Raw genomic sequence first — 25,025 nt, 5'->3', positions numbered from 1 at the left:
GAGCAGGTGGTCTTGTGGCAGATGGGTCGGGCAAGGAGCCCCAGGTGTGCTCCTGGTTTCCAGGTGCGTCCTGCCTAGTGGCAGGTGTGAGCAAGCCCCCAGGCACCCCAGGAAAGGCCCAGACTCCTCTGCCTCCCACACTCTGGGCATTTGCTAACCCTTGACCCAGAGGGAACTTGTTCTCTATCTTGTTCCTGGTTCCAGCCCTGCTGCCTCCAGCTAAAATGCTGAAATGCTACCGGACAGGAAGATCTTGCAGCCCGTTTTGGAGAGCAAGAATACTCAGGGTACCTACCAGCCAGCACTTTCTCCCTCCTGGGCCGTAGTTTTCTTTGAAATGAGGCTGTTGAACTGTATGGAAGATTTTTTTTTTATGGACCATTAAAAAAAATAATTGTATTTATTTATTTTTGACTGTGTTGGGTCTTCCTTCATTGCTGTTCGGGCTTTTTCTCTAATTGCTGTGTGGGTGCACATGCTAAATCACTTCAGTCCTGTCTGACTCTGTGCGCCAGCCAGACGGCTCTGTCTATGGGATTCTCCAGGCAAGAATACTGGAGTGGGTTGCTATGCCCGCCTCCAGGGGATCCCTCCGACCAAGGGATGGAACTCTAATCTTTTACGTCTCCTACACTGAGAGGCGGCAAGTGGGGGCTACTCTCTAGTTTTGGTGCGTGGGCTGCTCGTTGCGATGGCTTCTCTTGTTGCAGAGCATGAGCTCTAGGGTGCATGGGCTTCAGTAATTATGGCTCCTGGGCTCTAGAGCTCAGGCTAAATAGTTCTGGTGCACGGCTTTAGTTGCTCCTCTGCATGTGGGATCCTCCCGGATCAGGGATGGAACCCGTGTCACTTGCATTGGCAGACGAATTGCTTACCACTGAGCCACCAGGGCAGCGCAGGGTGTGGACGATTTTTGAAGCCTTACATTTGTTACAGCGTTGTTTCTGTTTTCTGTTGTGGCCTGTTGGCCCGTGGGATCTTAGTTCCCTCTCCAGGGAGCAGATGCGCACCCCCTCCATTGGAAGGCAAAGTCTTAACCCCCGGATGAGCAGGGAAGTTCCACGGAAGATTCTTAACCACAGCGAAGGCCCAGGTCTTCCCTGGGTTCATGAGGCCTGGAAGCTTGGCCCCACCAGCTGCTGGGCAGCTTTCCCTCTTGGTCGCCATTTCCACTCTGTCTAAGCCTCTGTCAGCCAGCAGGATCCAGCAGGGGTGGCCTGGCTGCCACATCAGGTCACCTCCTTAGGTCCCAGTGTTTTCAAGTGAAATAAGGATGTGGTTGCTGTTATTTAGTTGCTAAGTCGTGTCCAGCTCTACTTGCGACCCCATGGACCACAGCCCGCCAGGGTCCTCTGTCCATGGAATTTTCTAGGCAAGAATGCTGGAGTGCATTGCTGTTTCCTTGTCCAAGGGATCTTCCCCACCCAAGAATCGAATCCAAGTCAAGGAAGAATAGTTATGTCTTAAAGAGTTTGTTGAAAATTCTGCACTCCATTCTAAAACATTTTATTTCATCCTTTTGTCCCCACTCCAGTGTTCTTGGGCTTCCCTTGTGGCTCAGCTGGTAAAGAATCCGCCTGCAATGCAGGAGACCTGGGTTCTATCCCTGGGTTGGGAAGATCCCCTGGAGAAGGGAAAGGCTGCCCACTCAAATATTCTGGCCTGGAGAATTCCACGGACTGTATAGTCCATGGGGTCACAAAGAGTCGGACACGACTGAGCAACTTTCACTGCACTCACTTGTCCATTTCATCCACCGTTAGTTCATCTTTCACTTAATGGTAAAATGGATTTTCCATGAGTCTTGAGGGAAGACAGGGTGGGGTGGGGGAAGGAGCAGGGCAGAGGGGAGGGGGAGAAAAAAAGAGAGGAGACATGTTGACTTTATGTTTGGACTGAGATCGTACAAACACGGTAAGTTTTACACCAAAAGCTAAGCATGTTGGAGTGACTTGGGCTTACAGAAAAACCATTGCATTTCATAATCACAATGCATAGGTGTTTGTGGCAGCAGGTTTTATGCTTGTATGTTTCTCCCTGTCCTCAGACATTAATGGGGTCTTCTGGATTTTTCCCAGTCAGGCTCTTCATAGATGTTGACTAGCTTCTGGAGAGTCAAGCAAGGCCCTGGCAATATCTGATCATCACTGGGTTAGAGCTCTGCCCCAGCTCACTCTGGGATGGGGCCCATCCTCAGGATTTAGGTCTCAGGCTGGAACCTGAGGATCAGGCCAACACTGCCTGACAGGTCCCGTTCCTTTATAACCTGCTTTTGGGTGTGGGGGTTGGGGGTGGGGGGTGACGGCTCTAGTTAGGTCAGCATTCAGGGCCGGTGGACGTCTTAGAATTTGCCTTAGCTCTGGTCCTTCCTCTCCTTGGACATACAAAGGAAAGCCTTGTTTATTTTGGAGAAGGGATTGTTTTGCTACTGTAAGCCACAGGGCTTTCAAAGCTGCTCATAGAAGACCGACCTCACTATCGTTTTCGAAAATGATCTTTTCTACAAGTAAGAACAGGCTGTCTTCATGGAGCATATTAGAGCATAAACTCGCTGAAAGTACTTTTCTGTCCCGGTGCTGCTTAGTGAATGCGCAGTGAGGTGATGAATATTCATGGCCTCCCAAGGGTGGCCTGTTTTCCACTCGGCACAGTTCAGGGCAGGCAGCCTCCACACAGGAAGTGAAAGCACCCTTTGAGCCTCTTTTTTCTTTTTTTTTTAAATTTGGGCACATGATTTGAAGATTTGTTGATGAAAACAATGTTCTTTGAAAGTTTGAGGACAAAGGAAAAAGGAAGCTCTTAGACTTTAGCAGGAAATCTACAGCATTAGGTTAAAAAAAAAACACAACACTTTGAGAGTCTGAAGATGTAAGTCCTCAGCCCGGTTGCGATGTGCAGGGAGAGTCATGTTGCGGAAACTGCATGTCTCCGTTGATCAAATAGGGGGCAGATAGGTGATTCTGGGATCTCTTCTGGGCAGGACACAGATTGCGTCTGAAAGAGAGATGTGGGCTGGGACAGTTTCTCTCCTCGAGAGTCAAACGCAGGGCCTGCGTGAGTGTGGCCCCTCAACCCACCCACCCCAGCCCTCTGCCTGACTCTGGCTATAAGTGTCCTCAGGCATCAATCAGCCTAGAAATGGGGCCTGAGGCAGTGTAGGGTGTCCCTTAAAAATGAGTCGTGGGACTTCCCTGGCAGTCCAATGGTTAAGACTCTGCTTCCACTGCAAGGGACACCGGTTTGATCCCTGGTCAGGGAACTAAAGATCCTGCATGCCTTGCAGCGTGGCCAAAACCTAACTAGCTAAATAAAGTAATAATAAAGTCTTCACAATTCCCAGGTGCTCCAGTGGTTAGGACTCAGCACTTTCACTGCCATGGGCCTGGGTCAAAAAATCAATGAAGTCTGAAAAAAAAAAAAAAAAGAGTCCTGCCTATATGGCTTCTTTCCTGTGGGCAGCTACCGTTCCCAGCTGCCCTTGCTGACTGTGGCCTCATGAACTACCCTCCTGTCCCCACCCCCCGCTCCCAGCTCTATCTGGAGCAATAGAAGAGTCTGGAAACACAGAGGTGTATTTCTGAGGATCCTGGACGTGCTCAAAATCCTTCAAGCTAGGCTTCAGCAGTACTTGAATTGAGAACTTCTAGATGTACAAGCTGGGTTTAGAAAAGGCAGAGGAACCAGAGATCAAATTGCCAACATTCGCTGGATCATAGAGAAAGCAAGGGAATTCCAGAAAAACATCTGTTTCTGTTTCATTAATTACTTGAAAGCCTTTGATTGTGTGCATCACATAAAGCTGGAACATTCTTAAATAGGTGGGATTACCAGACCACCTTACCTGCCTGCTGAGAAACCTGTATGGAGATCAAGAAGCAACAGTTAGAACTGGACATGGAACAATGTACTGGTTCAAAATTGGGAAAGAAGTACATCAAGGCTGTATATTGTCACCCTGCTTATGTAACTTGTACGCAGAGTACATCATGCGAAATGCTGGGCTGAATGACACACAAGCTGGAATCAAGATTTCTGGGAGAAAAATCAACAACCTCAAATATGCATATGACACCACTCTAATAGCAGAAAGCAAAGAGGAACTAAAGAGCCTCTTGATGAGGGTGAAAGAGGAGAGTGAAAAAGCTGGCTTAAAACTCAACATTCAAAAAACAAAGATCATGGCATCTGGTCCCATCACTTCATGGCAAATGGAAGGAGAAAAAGTGGAAGCAGTGACATATTTTCTCTTCTTGGGCTCTAAAATCAATGTACATGGTGACTGCAGCCATTAAATTATTAGACCCTTGCTTCTTGGAAAGAAAACTATGGCAAACCGAGACAGCATATTAAAAAGCAAAGGCATCACTTTTACTGACAAACATCCATATAGTCAAAGCTATGGTCTTTCCAGTAATCATGTATGGATATGAGAGTTGAACCATAAAGAAGGCTGAGTGCTGAAGAATTGATGCTTTCAAATTGTTGGCCTGGAGAAGACTCTTGATAATCCCTGGACAGCAAGCAGATTAAACCAGTCAGTCCTAAAGGAAATCAACCCTGAATAATCATCGGAAGGACTGATGCTGAAGCTGAGGCTCCAATACTTTGGCCACCTGATGCAAACAGCAGGCTCATTGGAAAAGACCCAGATGCTGGGAAAGACTTAAGGCAAAAGGAAGAGGCTGAGATGGTTGGATGGCCTCACCAGTTCAATGGATATGAACTTGGGCAAACTCCAGAAGATAGTGAGGGACAGGGAGGCTGGTCGTGCTGCAGTCCAGGGGGTCGCAAAGAGTCGGACACTACTTAAAGATGGAACAACAGCAGCGTGCGGAATTGATGTTAATTCTTCTTTAAGCATTTGGTGTAATTCTCCAATGAAGTTGTTTGGGCCTGGAAATTTGTTTTGTGGGTGTTCTTTAAATTATAAATTCAGTTTCCTTACCTGGCACTGTTCAAATCATCTATTTCATATTGAGCGAGTTGTGGTTCAGTTCAGTTCAGTCGGTCAGTCGTGTCCAACTCTTTGCGACCCCAGGGACTGCAACATACCAGGCCTCCCTGTCCATCACCAACTCCTGGAGTTTACTCAAACTCATGACCATTGAGTCAGTGATGCCATCCAATCATCTCATCCTCTGTCGTCCCCTTTTCCTCCTGTCTTCAATCTTTCCCAGCATCAGAGTATTTGCAACTGAGTCAGTTCTTCGCATCACGTGGCCAAAGTATTGGCGTTTCAGCTTCAACATCAGTCCTTCCAATGAATATTCAGGACTGATTTCCTTTAGGATGGACTGGTTGGATCTCCTTGCAGTCCAAGGGACTCTCAAGAGTCTTCTCCAACACCATAGTTCAAAAGCATCAATTCTTTGGCACTAAGCCTTCTTTATAATCCAACTCTCACATCCATACATGACTACTGGAAAAACCATAACCTTGACTAGACGGACCTTTGTTGGCAAAGTAATGTCTCTGCTTTTGAATATGCTATCTAGGTTGGTCATAACTTTCCTTCCAAGGAGTAAGCGTCTTTTAATTTCATGGCTGCAGTCACCATCTGCAGTGATTTTGGAGCCCCCAAAAATAAAGTCTGACACTGTTTCCACTGTTTCCCCATCTATTTCGCATGAAGTGATGGGACCGGATGCCATGATCTTCGTTTTCTGAATGTTGAGCTTTAAGCCAACTTTTTCACTCTCCACTTTCACTTTCATCAAGAGGCTTTTGAGTTCCTCTTCACTTTCTGCCATAAGGGTGGTGTCATCTGCATAGCTGAGGTTATTGATATTTCTCCCGGCAATCTTGATTCCAGCTTGTGTTTCTTCCAGCCCAGCGTTTCTCCTGATGTCCTCTGCATATAAGTTAAATAAGCAGGGTGACAATATACCGCCTTGACGAACTCCTTTTCCTATTTGGAACCAGTCTGTTGTTCCATGTCCAGTTCTAACTGTTGCTTCCTGACCTGCATACAGATTTCTCAAGAGGCAGATCAGATGGTCTGGTATTCCCATCTCTTTCAGAATTTTCCACAGTTTCTTGTGATCCACACAGTCAAAGGCTTTGGCATAGTCAATAAAGCAGAAATAGATGTTTTTCTGGAACTCTCTTGCTTTTTCCATGATCCAGTGGATGTTGGCAATTTGATCTCTGGTTCCTCTGCCTTTTCTAAAACGAGCTTGAACATCAGGAAGTTCATGGTTCACATATTTGCTGAAGCCTGGCTTGGAGAATTTTGAGCATTACTTTACTAGCATGTGAGATGAGTGCAATTGTGTGGTAGTCTGAGCATTCTTTGGCATTGCCTTTCTTTGGGATTGGGATGAAAACTGCCTTAGAGCAACCCATACAGGCAGCAGGCTGCAAAAACTACGGAGGAGGCTGCTGTCTGCAGTATTGCACACTAGACTCCCATGGGGAAAGGAGCACCGTGGGCTTAGTTGGTAGCAAACATGGTATTTCATTATTATACTTTTGACGTCTTCAGAGTCTGTAGTTATATTCCCTGTTTCATTCCTGATATTAGTAATTTGTGTCTTTTTTTTCTTTGTCAGTCTTGCTAGAGACTTATCAATTTTATTGATTTTTTTCAAACAACTAGCTCTTTGTTTCATTGATTTACCCTATAGCTTTTCTTTTTTCAATTTATTTCCTGTATTTATTTTCTTCCTTCTTTTTGTTTTGGGTTTGCCTTGCTCTTCTTTTTCTATCTTACGAGCACAGACTACTAAATAAAAATTCCTCTCAAAACTGTGTTAACTGTGTCCTACATATTTTGATATATTGTGACTTCATTTTCACTCTGTTCAATGTATTTATAAAACGTTTCCCTTGAGACTCTCCCTTTGCTCCATAGATTATTTAGCTGTTAGTTTGCAAGTATTTGGAAAATTTCTAGTTACCTTCTGTTATTAATTTATATTTATTTCCATTGTAATCTGGGAATACAAACTGTACCACTTTAGTTCTTTTAAATTTGTTGAGATTCGCTTGATGGCTCACGATGTGGTGTATCTTAGCTTCTATGCCGTCATCATTTGGCAAGGATGCGTGTTCTGTGGCTGTTGGGTGGAATGTTCTATAAATGTAGTCCAGATTCTTTTCACTGGCAGTCTTATCAACTTCTTCCATATCCTTGTTTATTTGATGCCCAGTTCTTTTTTTCAGTTGTTGAAAGAGAGATGTTGAAGTCTTTCCTATAATTGTTGATTTCTTTATGTCTCCTTTCAGGTCTTCTGGATTTTGCTTCACATGTTTTGCAGCTCTTTGCTTTGGCTCATACTCACTTAAGACTGCTATGTCTTCTTGGTAGACGGACTTTTATCATTATGTACTATGTCTTACTGGTAATTTCCCTTGTTTTGAAATCTACTTTATCTGATGTTAATGTAGGCATCCTGCTTTTCTTTTCGTTGTGGTTGTATGATTTTTTTTTCCTATCTTTTGTATTCAACTTGCCGGTATCATGTTATTTGGAGTGAATTTTTTTATAAATGGCAGATAGTTGGGTCATGTTTCTTTAATCTACTCTACCGATCTTTGTATTTTAATAGACGTATTTAGATCATTTGTATTTAATGTAATCAGTGGTCTATTAGGTGTTGATGTTTTACCAGTTCAAGTGAATTATAATCCCTACTTCCTTTTAGGTCCCTTTCAGTTCAGTTCAGTCACTCAGTCGTGTCCGACTCTTTGCGTCCCCATGAACCACAGCACGCCAGGCCTCCCTGTCTATCACCAACTCCCGGAGTTCACCCAAACCCATGTCCATTGAGTTGGTGATACCATCCAACCATCTCATCCTCTGTCATCCCCTTTTCCTCCTGCCCTCAATCTTTCCCAGCATCAGGGTCTTTTCAAATGAGTCAGTTTTCGCAGCAGGTGGCCAAAGTACTGGAGTTTCAGCTTCAACATCAGTCCTTCCAATGAACACCCAGGACTGATCCCCTTTAGGATGGACTGGTAGGATCTCCTTGCAGTCCAAGGGACTCTCAAGAGTCTTCTCCAACACCACAGTTCAAAAGCATCAATTCTTCGGCGCTCAGCTTTCTTTATAGTCCAACTCTCACATCCAAACATGACCAGTGGAAAACCATAGCCTTGACTATATGGACCTTTGTTGACAAAGTAATGTCTCTACTTTTTAATATGCTATCTAGGTTGGTCATAACTTTCCTTCCAAGGAGTAAGCGTCTTTTAATTTCATGGCTGCAGTCACCATCTGCGGTGATTTTGGAGCCCAGAAAAATAAAGTCTGACACTATTTGTTTCCCCGTCTATATGCCATGAAGTGATGGGACCAGATGCCATGATCTTAGTTTTCTGAATGTTGTGCTTTAAGCCAACTTTTTCACTCTCCTCTTTCACTTTCATCAAGAGGCTCTTTAGTTCTTCTTTACTTTCTGCCATAAGGGTGGTGCCATCTGCATATCTGAAGTTATTGATTAAGTCCCTTTAGCTCCCCCATTTAAGCATAATTATCTTTAATATTTCTTCATCATATATAAAATCACATCAGACAGTGTTGCAGTTTTCCTCCAACCATCAGACATAGTTTAGAAAAATTAAAGAGAAGAAATTCTATTGTATTGATCAATATTTTTGTTTTCTGTATTTTTTCCTTCCTCCTAATGATTCAGGCTTTATTTTTTTTTTTTATTGTTTCCATTCTATTTGCATAATTTCCTTTAGCTATTCTTTTAGAGTAGGTCTGCTGATGACAAATTCTCTTAGTATGAAAATATTTTGGTTTTCCTTTCATTCCAGAAGAATTCTGAGTTGACATCCCTTCTTTCTTATCACTTAGGAAAACGTGCCACTTCCTTCTAGAAATTCACTGTCATTTGAATTGGTTTCCCCTGTAAGTAAGGTATCGTCTCTCTTAGTGCTTTAAAAACTCTTTTTATTTTGTCTTTAGGATTCAGAAGTTTGACTATAATGTGTCTTGGTGTGGATATTTTTGAGCTTATCTTATTTTGGATTCGTTCAGATGTTTTACTTTGTAAGTTTATATCTTTTGTCATATTTGGGAAGTTACCAGCCATTATTTCTTTAAGTGCTTTTTCAGCCTTGCCCTCTGTCTTTTCCTTCCAGAACTCTGATGATACAAATGTTAGATCTTTAGTAATAGTGCTACAGGTTGCAGAGACTCTGTTCATTTTTTTCTGTTGTTCAGATTGGATAATTTCCTATTGCTCTATCTTCTGGTTCACTTATTCTTTCCTCTGCCCCTTCATTCTGCTGTTGAGCCCACCCACTGAGTTTTTTATTTTGATTATTGTATTTTTTTAGTTCAAAAATTCCCATTTGTTTCTCTTCTCACTCTTCTATTTCTTTACTGAGGCTTTATATGTATTTGCCAAAAGGCTTCCTATTTTATTCATGAATTTCATATTCATTGAAGTATTTTTTAAATGTCTGTTTAACTGCACCAGGCCTTAGTTATGGCATGCAGGATCTTCAGTCTTGTTGGGGCATGTGGGTTGTTTATTTGCAACACGTGGGATCTTTGAGTTATGGCATGAGAACTCCCAGTTGTGGCATGCGGGATCTTCGGTCTTTGTTGTGGCATGTGGGTTGTTTATTTGCAACGTGTGGGATCTTTGAGTTGTGGTATGAGAACTCCTACTCGTGGCATATGGGATCTATTTCCCCAACCAGGGATGGAACCCAGGCACCTCACATTGGAAGTCGGAGTGTTAGCCACTGGACCACCAGGAAAGTCCCTCATTGAAGTATTTTTATGATCCCTTCTTTAAAAGTTTTTTTGAATAACTCTCTGTTATCTTGGTTTTTGTATTTCATGCAGTTTGAGACAATTTATTTTTTATTGAAACCTAGACACTGAGAGTATTACGTGACTGACTCTTTTTTGTCTTTTGTTTTACGTAGCTTCCTCTGAACTGCTGTGGGGGTAGAATTCTAGGTTCCCCAGTGGGGAGCCTTTTCCTTCTCCAGGGGGTCTTCCCAACCCAGGGATCGAACCCAGGTCTCCCACATTGCAGGTGGATTCTTTACCAGCTGAACTATGAGGAAAGCCCTGGGTTCCCCACTCAACCTCCATTGACATCTAAGGGTGGGATGTTATTGCCGGTCAGAGGTAGGGTGGGAGTTCTGGCTGGGGAAAGGGTAGGAGTGCCTGATTACGACAGTTCCCACCACTGACCCTAGGGGAGCAGTGAAATCTATGACTCTCTACTGGTTCTCCTCTCATAGCACCCTGCTGGGGACAAGGAGAGATGCCTCATTCATGCCGTGTGGGAATAAAAGTGTAGGCATCCCACATGGGCTTTACTAACACCAGCCAGTGGGGTGAAAATGCCACCTCTCTTCTTGGCCTTCCTCTGATACCACCCAGTGGAGCATTTGTGGCCCCTGTTTATAGCTGGTCAGGGTTCAAGTCTAGGTTGCTCACTTGACCTTTGCTGGCATGGGTGGGGATGGGGCCATGGCCTTTTCTGGATTGTTTGCCTGGAGAAGAGCACTTTACTGTTTAAAAGCCTCTGTCTTGCCCAGCTGCCCTTTCCTAGAGGGAAACAGGCTTTTGTTGTTGTCTTTTGTCTTTGCCTGTTAGCATTTCCAAATCTGGGATACCCCGAACAAAAGGAGACCCAAGGAATTCATCACCATGTTGTTCTTAGGTCCCCTAGGTCCCTAGTCAGACTACTGTCTCTCCACTCTTCAGAGTGTTTTTAAAAGTTCCTTTTATATGTAATACCCTGTGTTTTTAGGTGTACTTAGTGCGAGAAGTAGGGAAAGATCCATTTACTGTGCTTTGGGAGGGAATTCTTTGCCCTCTTGTCACTTGGGAAAGATATGGAGAAACGGTGCTGACTAAGGTGTTTGGTCCTTAGAGATGGTGACTTTTTTTTTTTAATGATTTATTTATTTATTTAATTGTTGGTTGTGCTGGGTCTTTGTTGCTACACTCAGGCTTTCTCTGGTTGTGGTGAAAAGGGCGATACTCAGGCTTCTCGTTGCGGTGGCTTCTCCTGTGGTGGAACACGGGCTCTAGGCACACGGGCTTCAGCAGCGGCAGCTCATGGGCTCCATAGTTGTGGTGCATGACCTTAGTTGGCCTGTGGCATGTGGGATCTTCCCAGACCAGGGATCGAACCCATGTCCCCTTCATTGGCAGGCAGATTCTTAACCACTGGACCACCAGGGAAGTCTGAGATGGTCACATTGTTAAAGGAAATGTTTCTTCCTGAGAAGAATGGCTAAAATGAATAGGATTTCAAGTATCAGTGGGCTGGAGGATGTGTGTTGTGGGTGGCAGGGCAGAGGAGTTAAACTTGGGGACAGAGCGTCTCTCCGGGGTCTTGTGAAAGCCGCAGCTGACCCTTGCAGAGAGCCAGCCCCAGACACGGGGGCCAAGCTTCACTACCCTGACCAGAAAGTGTCCCCTCAGCCTATCTATGATATTTGGCGTGCTGCCAAAGGGGAAGGAGAAGGAAAACCAGCCTTGGTTGGGTAAACATATATTCCTGTTTCCCTGCCAAAGGCTGAACGAGCCAAGTCAGCATAATCGGTTCCATGTGTGCGCCCGTGGCAGTCCAGGCGTGACTGGCTGTGCCTTGGAAGCAAAGCAGATCAGCCGTTCCGGGTTGTCATGCACCTGCGCAGTGCTCTCCTCTGGTGGCTGAGAGGGGCAGGCGTTACGCATCTTCCTTCACAGACTAGGAGAGCGAGTCTCAGAAGGACACGCGACTGGGGAAGGGAATTTCTGGTGGTCCAGTGGCTAAGACTCTGGACTTCCATTGTGAGGGATGCAGGTTCAATCTCTGGTCAAAGAACTATTAATAAGTTCCCACATGCCTCTGTGGTGTGGCCAGAACAAGAAAGGCAAGTGACTGGCAGAGGGTCACCTGGCTTCTGAGTGGAGAATGGAACTCTGAGCCAGAACGGAACTCTGATACCACAGGTCTTGTTCATCCCAGGCTCCCAAGCCACAGTGCATTTAAAACATCAGGGTTCCCAGGCAGGAGCCCCCCTGCCCCAGATGATTTGGGCCACCAGATGGATCCATTCCCTAATACCCTAGGAATTAGGTCTGACCCCAATTCCTCTAGAATCACTAGAGGAGATTTTTTAAAATCCCAATATCTAAGCTGTACTGCTGGCCAATAAATTCAACCTCTGGGTGAAACACAGGCATCAGAGTTTTAAAAGCTTCCCGGGAGATCCTGACATTCTGCTGGTCTTGAGAGCATGGTGGAGAGTTAGGAGATGATGGTGAAGATTCACGTCTGAATCTGGAGCTCTGTTTTCTGGGTGCATTAGTGCTCAGCTTTCAGAAAGGACTGGACTTCCCAGGTGGCTGAGTGGGAAAGAATTCACCTACCAATGCAGGAGACACAGGTTCAGTCCCTGGGTTGTGCAGATCCCCTGGAGAAGGAGATGGCAACCCACTCCAGTATTCTTTCCCGGAGAATCTCATGGATGGAGGAGCCTGGCAGGCTACAGTCGTGAGGCCGCAAAGAGTCGGACACGACTGAGTGACTGAGCACGCAAGCAACAGAAAGGACCAGGGGGTCTGCTGGGAAAGGTGCCTTTGCAAAGCGCTTCTATTGAGAAAAAGTCAAATGCTCAAATCAAAAAATGGGTGCAGGCTGAAGGGGGTGATGGGGGGCTATAAAGCCCTTCAGGGTTCTTGCAGCTTCTGTGGCTGAAGTGTGTGCCCAAGGTTCTGATCTTGGAAGGAGAGCTGCGAGCAGTCCTGAAGAGAGATCTCAGTTCCCAGCCCAGGAATTAAACCTGGGTAACCTGGAAGACCAAGAGCCCTAGCCACTAGACTACCAGGGGCTAGAGGCAAAGTGGCCTGAGTTCTTGACCCTGTTTGAAAGCAAGAATGTTTCAAGACACAGTACAATATATGGGAGAGACTGAGTGTGAGGGAAACTGGGTCTTGTTCTCAGTCTTTCCCATCAAGAAGCTTCCATAAGCCTCTTATCCTTCTCTGTCAGAGGGCAGACAGAATAAAAACCACAGTCACAGAAAACAAATCAAACTGATCACATGGACCACAGCCTTGTCTAACTCAATGAAACTAAGCCATGCTGAGTAGGGTCGCTCAAGACGGATGGGTCATGGTGGAGAGTTCTGGCAAAGTGTGGTCCGTTGGAGAAGGGAATGGCAAACCACTTCAGTATTCTTGGCTTGAGAATGAAAAGGCAAAAAGATAGGACACTGAAAGATGAACTCCCCAGGTTGGTAAGTGCCCAATATGCTACTGGAGATCAGTGGAGAAATGACTCCCAAAAGAATGAAGAGACGGAGCCAAAGTGAAAGCAACACCCAGTTGTGGATGTGACTGGTGATGGAAGTAAAGTCCGATGCTGTAAAGAGCAATATTGCATAGGAACCTGGAATATTAGGTCCATGAATCAAGGCAAATTGGAAGTGGTCAAACAGGAGATGGCAAGGGTGAACATTGACATTTTAGGAATCAGTGAACTAAAATGGACTGGAATGGGTGAATTTAACTCAGCTGACCATTATATCTTATATCATTATATCTTACTGTGGGCAAGAATCCCTAGAAGAAATGGAGTAGCCCTCATAGTCAACAAAAGAGTCCAAAATGCAGTACTTGGGAGCAATCTCAAAAACGACAGAAAGATCTCTGTTCGTTTCCAAGGCAAGCCATTCAATATCACAGTAATCCAAGTCTATGCCCCAACCAGTAATGCTGAAGAAGCTAAAGTTGAACAGTTCTATGAAGACCTATAAGACCTTCTAGAACTAACATCCCCAAAATATGTCCTTTTCACCATAGGGGACTGGAATGCAAAAGTAGGAAGTCAAGAGATACCTGGAGTAATAGGCAGATTTGGCCTTGGAGTACAGAATGAAGCAGGGCAAAGGCTAACAGAGTTTTGCTAAGACAACGCACTGGTCATAGAAAACACCCTTTTCCAACAACACAAGAGAAGACTCTACACATGGACATCACCGGATGATTAACACCGAAATCAGATTGATTATATTCTTTGCAGCCAAAGATGGAGAAGCTCTATACAGTCAGCAAAAACAAGACCAGGAGCTGACTGTGGCTCAGATCATGAACTCCTTATTGCCAAGTTCAGACTTAAATTGAAGAAAGTAGGTAAAACCACTAGACCATTCAGGTATGAACTAAATCAAATCCCTTACAATTATACAGTGAAAGTGACAAATAGATTCAAGAGATTAGATCTGATAGAGTGCCTGAAGAACTATGGATGGAGGTTCGTGACATTGTACAGGAGGCAGTGGTCAAGACCATCCCCAAGAAAAAGAAATGCAAACGGCAAAATAGTTGTCTGAGGAGGCCTTACAAATAGCTGTGAAAAGAAGAGAAGCGAAAGGCAAAGGATGAAAGCAAAGATATACCCACTTGAATGCAGAGTTCCAAAGACTAGCAAGGAATAAGAAATAACAAAGAATAAGAAAGCCTTCCTCAGTGATCAATGCAAAGAAATAGAGGAAAACAATAGAATGGGAAAGACTAGAGATCTCTTCTAGAAAATTAGAGATACCAAGGGAACATTTCATGCAGATGGGCACAATAAAGGACAGAAATGGTATGGACCTAAGAGAAGCAGAAGATATTAAGAAGAGGTGGCAAGAATACACAGAAGAACTATACAAAAAAGATCTTCGTGACCCAGATAACCACAATGGTGTGATCATTCACCTAGAACCCAACATCCTGGAATGTGAAGTTAATGGGTCTTATGAAGCATCACTATGAACAAAGCTAGTGGAGGTGATGGAATTCCAGTCAAGCTATTTCAAATCCTAAAAGATGACGCTGTTTAAGTGCTACACTCAATGTGCCCTCAAATTTGGAAAACTCAGCAGTGGCCACAGGACTGGAAAAGCTCAGTTTTCATTCAAGTCCCAAAGAAAGACAATGCCAAAAAATGTTCAAACTACTGCATAATTGCACTCATCTCACACGCTAGCAAAGTAATGCCCAAAATTCTGCAAGCCAGGCTTCAACAGTACATGAACCTTGAACTTCCAGATGTTCAAGCTGGATTTAGAAAAGGCAGAGGAACTAAAGGTAAAATTGCCAATATCCGTTGGAACATAAAGCAAGAGACTTCCAGAAAAACATCTGCTTTATTGACTACAGCAAAACCTTTCACTGTGTAGATCACAACAAACTATTGAAAATTCTTCAAGAGATGGGAAGACCAGACCACCTTACCTGCTTCCTGAGAAAACTGTATGCAGGTCAAGAAGCAACAGTTAGAACCAGACATGGAACACGGATTGGTTCCAGTCTGTTGGGAAAGGAGTACGTCAAGGCTGTATATCGTCACCCTGCTTATTTAACTTATACGCAGAGTACATCATGCAAAATGCTGGGCTGGATGAAGCACAAGCTGGAGTCAAGATTGCCAGGGAAAGTATCAGTAACCTCAGATACACAGATGATACCACCCTTATGGCAGAAAATGAAGAACTAAAGAGCCTCTTGATGAAAGTGAAAGAAGAGAGTGAAAAAAGCTGGTTCAAAACTCAACACTAAAAAAACTAAGATCATGGCATGTGGTCCCATCACTTCATGGAAAAGAGATGGGAAAACAAAGAAAACTGTGACAGACTTTATTTCTTGGGCTCTAAAATCACTGCAGATGGTGACTGCAGCCATGAAATTAGAAGACGCTTACTCCTTGGAAGGAAAATTATGACCAACCTAGACAGCATATTAAAAAGCAGAGACATTATTTTGCCAACAAAGGTCCATCTAGTCAAGGCTATGGTTTTTCCAGTAGTCATATATAGATGTGAGAGTTGAACTATAAAGAAAGCTGAGTGCTGAAGAATTGATTCTTTTGAACTGTGGTGTTGGAAAAGACTCTTGAGAGTCCCTTGAACTGCAAGGAGATTCACCCAGTCAATCATTGAAAGGACTGATGCTGAATCTGAAACTCCGATACTTTGGCTACCTGATGCGAAGAGCTGACTCATTTGAAAAGACCCTGATGCTGGGAAAGATTGAGGGCGGGAGGAGAAGGGGACGACAAGGATGAGATGGTTGGATGGCGTCACCAACTCAATGGACATGGGTTTTGGACTCTGGGAATTGGTGATGGACAGGGAGGTTTGGTGTGCTGTGGTTCATGGGGTTGCAAAGAGTTAGACACGACTGAGTGACTGAACTGAACTGAACTGAACGGGCCAGTCAGGTGTTAAGAAAGAAGCAAGATAATTGGCCAAAGGTAAATGAAGACCTGGGAGGACTGTCCTGTATAAGTGATTTACATCACCTCCTTACTGTGCACCTGCTCACTCAGTTCAGTTCAGTTCAGTCGCTCAGCCGTGTCCGACTCTTTGCAACCCCTTGAACCGCAGTACACCAGGCCTCCCTGTCCATCACCAACTCCCAGAGTCCACCCAAACCCATGTCCACTGAGTCGGTGATGCCATCCAACCATCTCATCCTCTGTCGTCCCCTTCTCCTCCCACCCTCAATCTTTCCCAGCATCAGAGTCTTTTCAAATGAGTCAGTTCTTCGCATCAGGTGGCCAAAGTATTGGAGTTTCAGATTCAGCATCAGTCCTTCCAGTGAATATTCAGGACTGATTTCCTTTAGCTTAGACTGGTTGGATCTCCTTGCACTCCAAGGGACTCTCAAGAGTCTTCAACACCACAGTTGGAGCATCAGTTCAAAAGCAATTATTCTTCTGATGCTTTCTTTATGGTCCAACTCTCACATCCATACATGACCACTGGAAAAACCATAGCCTTGACTAGATGGACCTTTGTTGGCAAAGTAATGTCTCTGCTTTTTAATATGTTATTTAGGTTGGTCATAACTTTCCTTCCAAGGAGTAAGCACCTTTTAATTTCATGGCTTCCGTCACCATGGTTTTGGAGTCCCCCAAAGTGAAGTCTCTCACTGTTTCCTCTGTTTCCCCATCTATTTGCCATGAAGTGATGGGACCAGATGCTATGATCTTAGTTTTCTGAACTTTGAGCTTTACGCCAACTTTTTCACTCTCCTCTTTCACTTTCATCAAGAGGCTCTTTAGTTCTTCACTTTCTGCCATAAGGGTGGTATCATCTGTGTATCTGAGGTTACTGATATTTCCCGTGGAAGTCTTAACTCCAGCTTGTGCTTCATCCAGCCCAGCGTTTCTCATGACGTAGTCTGCATATAAGTTAAAAATAAGCAGGGTGACAATATACAGCCTTGACATACTCCTTTCCCGATTTGGAACTGGTCTGTTGTTCCATGTACAGTTCTGGTCTGTGGACCCTCCCCAAAATGTATGTGCAACTTTTTTCTAAGATGGATCCCACCAGAGGCCTATGAGTATATGTCCACACATTATGCGGTGGGGGTCAGCTCCTTTTCAATCCCCAAGAAGCCTTCCTGTGCATGTGTAGACAGGAAAGGTTTTTTGACCTCTGGAGTGGACACCTTATCTCTTTTTTTTAGCAGAGCTCAGCTTCTGCCACTAGCTTTGTCCTTGGAGTGTCTGAGTGAGAACAGAGGTTCAGTTTTACTCCACTTGACAAACACCAGGTGTCCAGGGCAGAGGCCCACCGTCTCCTACCTCAGCTCCACATTTTTTATTGAGCCAGTGTATGGGGGGGACCGACGGAAGTAGAATCAACCTGATAATCGTGGGTTTGGCTCCGAGGCCCAGGCCCTTGCACTCCCTCAGGTCAGGGCTCAGAGAGGGTGGGTAGCTGGCTTAGTGTGTTGGGGCCCTTGTTTGCCCCTTCACACCCCCTCCTCACTCTGCTCTCTGCCCTAGGAGGCCAGTCTATGGGGGCGGGGGTGAAAATGAACTCCCTGGACAGTGGCTCCAGCCGGTTTGTGCTGAAAGAGACTAAGTTGTATTTATTTAACTAAGTATAAACCACATGGGCATTGTTTATTTGAACTTCGAGTATAACTGGGGCATTCTGCTTATTAATCTGGCAACTAGTCCAACCCTCTCCCCTCACCCCACCCCCCACCCATGTAGAAACTCTGGCCTGCCAACACTGTTTCATACCAGCCCCACTTTCTTCTCTGTGCAGCTCTCAGTTCACTGGCGTCCCTGTTTTTTTTTCTGCTGAGGCTGTGACCCCTCCAGGCATATGCAACCTACCAATTATTCCTCTTTCTTTCCGGTAAAGCCCCTGCTGGGGCCCCCTTCCTCAGGTCAGCTCGTGGTTTCTGCCTTGCAGGCTTTTGCTGCACTGATAAATTTTCTCCAAGTGGCAGAGTGCTCATGTTTATCATTTATAGTTTGGTAGCAATCAGGTCAAGGGATTTCAGGTTGAAAGGTTTTTGAAAAAATGTCCTCTTATCAGCATTGCTTCTCTTTATCAATTGAGACTCCCGTTTTCATAAGTGACTCGATACTAAGTAGAAAGTTTTTGCTTGTTCTGGGTTTGGCCTCAGCCAGTTTTGGGGATGAGAGGATCAGTTTTTAACCGAGTGACAGAGAAGCCACTCAGGGACATGATTCAAATATCAGCCAGGGAGGAGGGCACACACGGAAGCGGTGTCCTCTGGTCCACATGCAGCCCTCTCTCCTGGGGTGGGGGGACAGGGGGTATGACAGGGGAGGGCGACAGGGAAGTGGTCACCAACAGGATTCCAGGTGCCAAAAGCCTTTTCTGTGAACTGCAAGCCCACCCCAGAAGGGGGCCTTTCTCCTTCCAGCCATGGGGGCTGCTTGATAGCAAATGTCATCCTGGGACAGAGGGGCTGAGGAACTCTTAGCTCCTGGGCAAAGCACATCCTAGGCTTCCCGGGTTACTCAGTGATAAAGAACCCATCTGCCAATGTAGGAGATGTGGGTTCAATCCCCAGGTCTGGAAGATCCCCTGGAGAAGGTAATGGCAACCCACTCCAGTATTCTTGCCTGGAGAATCCCATGGACAGAGGAGCTGGGCGGGCTACAGTCCTTGGGATTGCAAAGAGTCAGACATGACTTAGCGACGAAACAACAAAAGCAAATCCTCCTGGCCCACTCCTGCTCTGCAGTGGGGAGCATGAAACCCCTAAGAGTTCAGCAATGAGTCCTCACTCTTGCAGCCTTCTCTGGGCCTCTGGATTTTGAGGCTGAATTTCAGAGAGGTCAGCTCATGTCACTACCTGTTCTGTTGTCTGAAAAGAAGTACAAAGAGCCAGATGTGGGTTATATGACTGACGCTTCAGTTCAGTTCAGTCCCTCAGTCGTGTCTGACTCTTTGCAACCCCATGAATCCCTGCCCTTATTTTACCCATCTGGCCAAGGTGCTTCCGGTCCCTCCCCGGGTCCTGGGGTAATAAAGCAGGCTGACTGAGCGGCAGTCTTCATTCTCGCTCCCACACGGGCTGCTGCCTTGCCTAGCTCTCCTCCCACAGCCTGGAGGGACTCCAGGGTCAGGAGGTGGCGGAAGGCTGCCACTCCACCCACTACTCTGAGTCCTGCCATTTCAGTAGCTGCTGCTTTTCCCCTTGATCCACCTTGGGTGTGGTCCTACATCTTCAAGAGAATCAGAAGGTTCTCCTGCTGGGAGAGGGTGGTGACCAGCCCTGGGGAGATTCCTTAGAGTTCTTTGGCCATCACAGACTCAGTTCAGTTCAGTTCACTCAGTCGTGTCCGACTCTTTGCAACCCCATGAATCGCAGCATGCCAGGCTTCCCTGTCCATCACCAACTCCCGGAGTTCACCCAGACTCACGTCCATTGAGTCAGTGATGCCATCCAGCCATCTCATCCTCTGTTGTCCCCTTCTCCTCCTGCCCCCAATCCCTCCCACCATCAGAGTCTTTTCCAATGAGTCAACTCTTCACATGAGGGGCCTAAAGTACTGGAGTTTGAGCTTTAGCATCATTCCTTCCAAAGAAATCCCAGGGCTGATCTCCTTCAGAATGGACTGGTTGGATCTCCTTGCAGTCCAAGGGACTCTCAAGAGTCTTCTCCAACACCACAGTTCAAAAGCATCAATTCTTCGGCGCTCAGCCTTCTTCACAGTCCAACTCTCACATCCATACATGACCACAGGAAAAACCATAGCCTTGACTACACAGATCTTTGTTGGCAAAGTAATATCTCTGCTTTTGAATATGCTATCCAGGTTGGTCATAACTTTCCTTCCAAGGAGTAAGCGTCTTTTAATTTCATGGCTGCAGTCACCATCTGCAGTGATTTTGGAGCCCCCAAAAATAAAGTCTGACACTGTTTCCACTGTTTCCCCAACTATTTCCCATGGAGTGATGGGACCAGATGCCATGATCTTTGTTTTCTGAATGTTGAGCTTTAAGCCAACTTTTTCACTCTCCACTTTCACTTTCATCAAGAGGCTTTTGAGTTCCTCTTCACTTTCTGCCATAAGGGTGGTGTCATCTGCATATCTGAGGTTATTGATATTTCTCCTGGCAATCTTGATTCCAGCTTGTGCTTCCAGCCCAGCGTTTCTCATGATGTACTCTGCATATAATTAAATAAGCAGGGTGACAATATACAGCCTTGACATACTCCTTTTCCTATTTGGAACCAATCTGTTGTTCCATGTCCTGTTCTAACTGTTGCTTCCTGACCTGCATACAGATTTCTCAAGAGGCAGATCAGGTGGTCTGGTATTCCCTTCTCTTTCAGAATTTTCCACAGTTTCTTGTGATCCACACAGTCAAAGGCTTTGGCATAGTCAATAAAGCAGAAATAGATGTTTTTCTGGAACTCTCTTGCTTTTTCCATGATCCAGCGGATGTTGGCAATTTGATCTCTGGTTCCTCTGCCTTTTCTAAAACGAGCTTGAACATCAGGAAGTTCACGGTTCACATATTGCTGAAGCCTGGCTTGGAGAATTTTGAACATTACTTTACTAGCATGTGAGATGAGTGCAATTGTGCGGTAGTTTGAGCATTCTTTGGCATTGCCTTTCTTTGGGATTGGAATGAAAACTGACCTTTTTCAGTTCTGTGGCCACTGCTGAGTCTTCCAAATTTGCTGGCATATTGAGTGCAGCACTTTCACAGCATCGTCTTTTAGGATTTGAAATAGCTCAACTGGAATTCCATCACCTCCACTAGCTTTGTTCGTAGTGATGCTTCCTAAGGCCCACTTGACTTCACATTCCAGGATGTCTGGCTCTAGGTCAGTGATCACATCATCGTGATTATCTGGGTCGTGAAGATCTTTTTTGTGTAGTTCTTCTGTGTATTCTTGCCACCTCTTGTTAATATCTTCTGCTTCTGTTAGGTCCATACCATTTCTGTCCTTTATCGAGCCCATCTTTGCATGAAATGTTCCCTTGGTATCTCTAATTTTCTTGAAGAGATCTCTAGTCTTTCCCATTCTGTTGTTTTCCTCAATTTCTTTGCATTGATCGCTGAGGAAGGCTTTCTTATCTCTTTTTGCTATTCTTTGGAACTCTGCATTCAGATGCTTCTATCTTCCTTTTCTCCTTTGCTTTTCGCTTCTCTTCTTTTCATAGCTATTTGTAAGGCCTCCCCAGACAGCCATTTTGCTTTTTCGCATTTCTTTTCCAGGAGGATGGTCTTGATCCCTGTCTCCTATACAATGTCACGAACCTCATTCCATAGTTCATCAGGCACTCTATCAGATCTAGGCCCTTAAATCTACTTCTCACTTCCACTGTATAATCATAAGGGATTTGATTTAGGTCATACCTGAATGGTCTAGTGGTTTTCCCTACTTTCTTCAATTTAAGTCTGAATTTGGTAATAAGAAGTTCATGATCTGAGCCACAGTCAGCTCCCAGTCTTGTTTTTGTTGACTGTATAGAGCTTCTCCATCTTTGGCTGCAAAGAACATAATCAATCTGATTTCGGTGTTGACCATCTGGTGATGTCCATGTGTAGATTCTTCTCTTGCGTTGTTGGAAGAGGGTGTTTGCTATGACCAGTGCATTTTCTTGGCAAAACTCTATTAGTCTTTGCCCTGCTTCATTCTGTATTCCGAGGCCAAATTTGCCTGTTACTCCAGGTGTTTCTTGACTTCCTACTTTTGCATTCCAGTCCCCTATAATGAAAAGGACATCTTTTTTGGGTGTTAGATCTAAAAGGTCTTGTAGGTCTTTATAGAACTGTTCAACTTCAGCTTCTTCAGCGTTACTGGTTGGGGCATAGACTTGGATTACTGTGATTTTGAATGGTTTGCCTTGGAAACGAACAGAGATCATTCTGTCATTTTTGAGATTGCATCCAAGTACTGCATTATGGACTCTTTTGTTGACCATGATGGCTACTCCATTTCTTCTGAGGGATTCCTGTCCACAGTAGTAGATATACTGGTCATCTGAGTTAAATTCACCCATTCCAGTCCATTTCAGTTTGCTGATTCCTATAATGTCGACATTCACTCTTGCCATCTCTTGTTTAACCACTTCCAATTTGCCTTGATTCATGGACCTGACATTCCAGGTTCCTATGCAATATTGCTCTTTACAGCATCGGACCTTGCTTCTATCACTAGTCACATCCACAGCTGGGTATTGTTTTTGCTTTGGCTCCATCCCTTCATTCTTTCTGGAGTTATTTCTCCAGTGATCTCCAGTAGCCTATTGGGCCCCTACGGACCTGGGGAGTTCCTCTTTCAGTATCCTATCATTTTGCCTTTTCATACTGTTCATGGGGTTCTCAAGGCAAGAATACTGAAGTGGTTTGCCATTCCCTTCTCCAGTGGACCACATTCTGTCAGATCTCTCCACCATGACCCACCCGTCTTGGGTTGCCGCTCGGGCATGGCTTAGTTTCATTGAGTTAGACAAGGCTGTGGTCCTAGTGTGATTAGATTGACTAGTTTCCTGTGAGTATGGTTTCAGTGTGTCTGCCCTCTGATGCCCTCTTACAACACATCTTACTTGGGTTTCTCTTACCTTGGGCGTGGGGTATCTCTTCATGGCTGCTCCAGCAAAGTGTAGCCGCTGCTCCTTACCTTGGACGAGGGTATCTCCTCACTGCTGCCCTTCCTGACCTTCAACGTGGGATAGCTCCTCTAGGCCCTCCTGACTGGAAGTATGATTTTTCCTCTCATTCATGGGTGGCAATGATGTAGCTGCCATGTTGCTGTTCTATGCATTGTCTGAGACAGACCTCACCTGTTAGTCCCAGCACTCATTCTACAAAGCACCAAAATTCCTCCTTCCGGTGTTCAAGAGGTCGGGTTCAGGGCTTCCTTGGTGGTGGTCCAGGGAAGTTGTTTACCCTAGATGTAAACTCTACTGATCCCAATCCACGCTCCCCATCTCCTCTCCTCCATGGTAACCACGTGTGCTCTCTATCTGTGCATCTGTTTCATAGATATGTTCATTTGTGTCATGGTTTAGATTCCGCATGCGAGTGATATTGTATGGTGTTTGTCTTTCTCTGACTTACTGCGCTTAGTGTGATAAGCTCTAGTTCCATCGTGTTGCTGCAGATGGCATTATTTCCTTCTTTTTATGGCTGAGTAATGTTCCATTGTATATATGTACCACATCTTCTTTAGATCCAACCAGTCCATCCTAAAGGAGATCAGTCCTGGGTGTTCATTGGAAGGACTGATGTTGAAGCTGAAACTCCAATACTTTGGCCACCTGATGCGACGAGCTGACTCATTGGAAAAGACCCTGATGCTGGAAAAGATTGAAGGCAGGAGGAGAAGGGGATGACAGAGGATGACATGGTTGGATGGCATCACGGACTCAATGGACATGGGTTTGGGTGAACTCTGGGAGTTGGTGATGGACAGGGAGGTCTGGCGTGCTGCAGTTCATGGGGTTGCAAAGAGTCTGACACGATTGAGAGACTGAACTGAAACTGAACCACATCTTCTTTAGTCATTCATCTGTCGATAGACATTTAGGTTGTTTTATGTGTCTTATCTGTTGTGAACAGTGCTGATAGGAACATAAGGGTGCATGTATCTTTTTGAATTAGAGTTTTGTCCAGATACATGCCCAGGACTGGAATTGCTGGATCATGCATTCAGTCACCCAGTCGTGTCTGACTGTTTGCAACCCGCAGACTATAGTCCACCAGGTCCATGGGATTCTCCAGGCAAGAATACTGGGGTAGGTTGCTATTTCCTTCTCCAGGGGAATCTTCCAGACCCTGGAATTGAAGCCACACCTCCTGAGTCTCCTGCATTGCCAGGTGGATTCTTTATCACTGCACCACCTGGCATTGCTGGATCAATCAACTCAATTTTTGGTTCAGAAAGTAGCTCTTTCCTTAGTGTCCCCTCATGCACCAGTTTTGAGTCTGAGAGACCACGACCCCTCGGTATCTGCCCCTCCACAGTTTCGCTGTGGTTGGGGGAAGAGGTACTGCTGCAGAGCCCTGGCTCCAGCCCCACCACTGTCTCGCTTCCGGTTATAGCAGTGTCCCCTGCCTGTATCACACTCATTTATCCCATAGATGCTCACCGCATGTTGACTCCATGCCAGGCATCAGCCTGGGTTCAGAGAATGCCAGTTCCAGCCCTCAGGGAAGCTACAGGTAGATTTGTTCAGAAGAACCTGGCAAACCCCACACAGTGGACAATAGATCTAATCACATACTTGTTGGCTAGAGAAACATTTGCTAATCTTATCTCCTGGAGCCTGTCCCCCGACCTGAGCACTGGAGGAAGACAGTGGATACACAGTCCCTTGTCTTTATGAAGGTGACCTTGGTCAAGGGCTGGAAACGCATGGGCACAGGGCAGGGGCGCTCCATGACCAACTCCAGGATGGGTGTGGCCCCTGGGGTTGGCAAACGCAGCTGCTGGAACCCCTGGGCAGCTGTGCTTGGACGTGAGTGGGAGGCCGCTCATCCAGATTGCTCAACTGTGTCTGTTTGTGAGGCAAAACGTCCCACTTTAGCTACTGTCCAGTCCATACAAGGAAGTAACCTTAAAAGAAGAAGAGAGGGAAAAGAAGAGGAGGAACGATTTCTGCTGAATTTCAAAAGCAGCCTGCTTTTCCACCTGTTCCGTGGAGAAAGGATGAAATCCTCTTTAAGTCTGGGGCTGTGCCGTTTGATACATCTCTGACATGGGCTGGAAAAGTGGTCTCCACAATGGGGACCATCAGACAGGCCCAGCACGTTCGCGTGTGTCT

General features: G+C 45.4%; 1 protein-coding gene and 1 non-coding gene across 2 annotated transcripts in view; one reads left to right on the top strand and one right to left on the bottom strand.

The window, feature by feature from the left end:
* The window catches only part of MERTK (MER proto-oncogene, tyrosine kinase), a 138,265-nt gene that overhangs the window by 7,901 nt on the left and 105,339 nt on the right, over nucleotides 1–25,025 (top strand).
* LOC113901958 lies at nucleotides 6,318–6,447 on the bottom strand. The gene has a single exon (XR_003513616.1). It is a non-coding gene; the product is annotated as a small nucleolar RNA SNORA70 (small nucleolar RNA).

The sequence above is a fragment of the Bos indicus x Bos taurus genome, chromosome 11 (genome assembly GCF_003369695.1).
Source record: "Bos indicus x Bos taurus breed Angus x Brahman F1 hybrid chromosome 11, Bos_hybrid_MaternalHap_v2.0, whole genome shotgun sequence".
NCBI lineage: Eukaryota > Metazoa > Chordata > Mammalia > Artiodactyla > Bovidae > Bos > Bos indicus x Bos taurus.
Note: the sequence above shows the minus strand (reverse complement) of the source record. Positions and strands in the feature narration are given on the sequence as shown.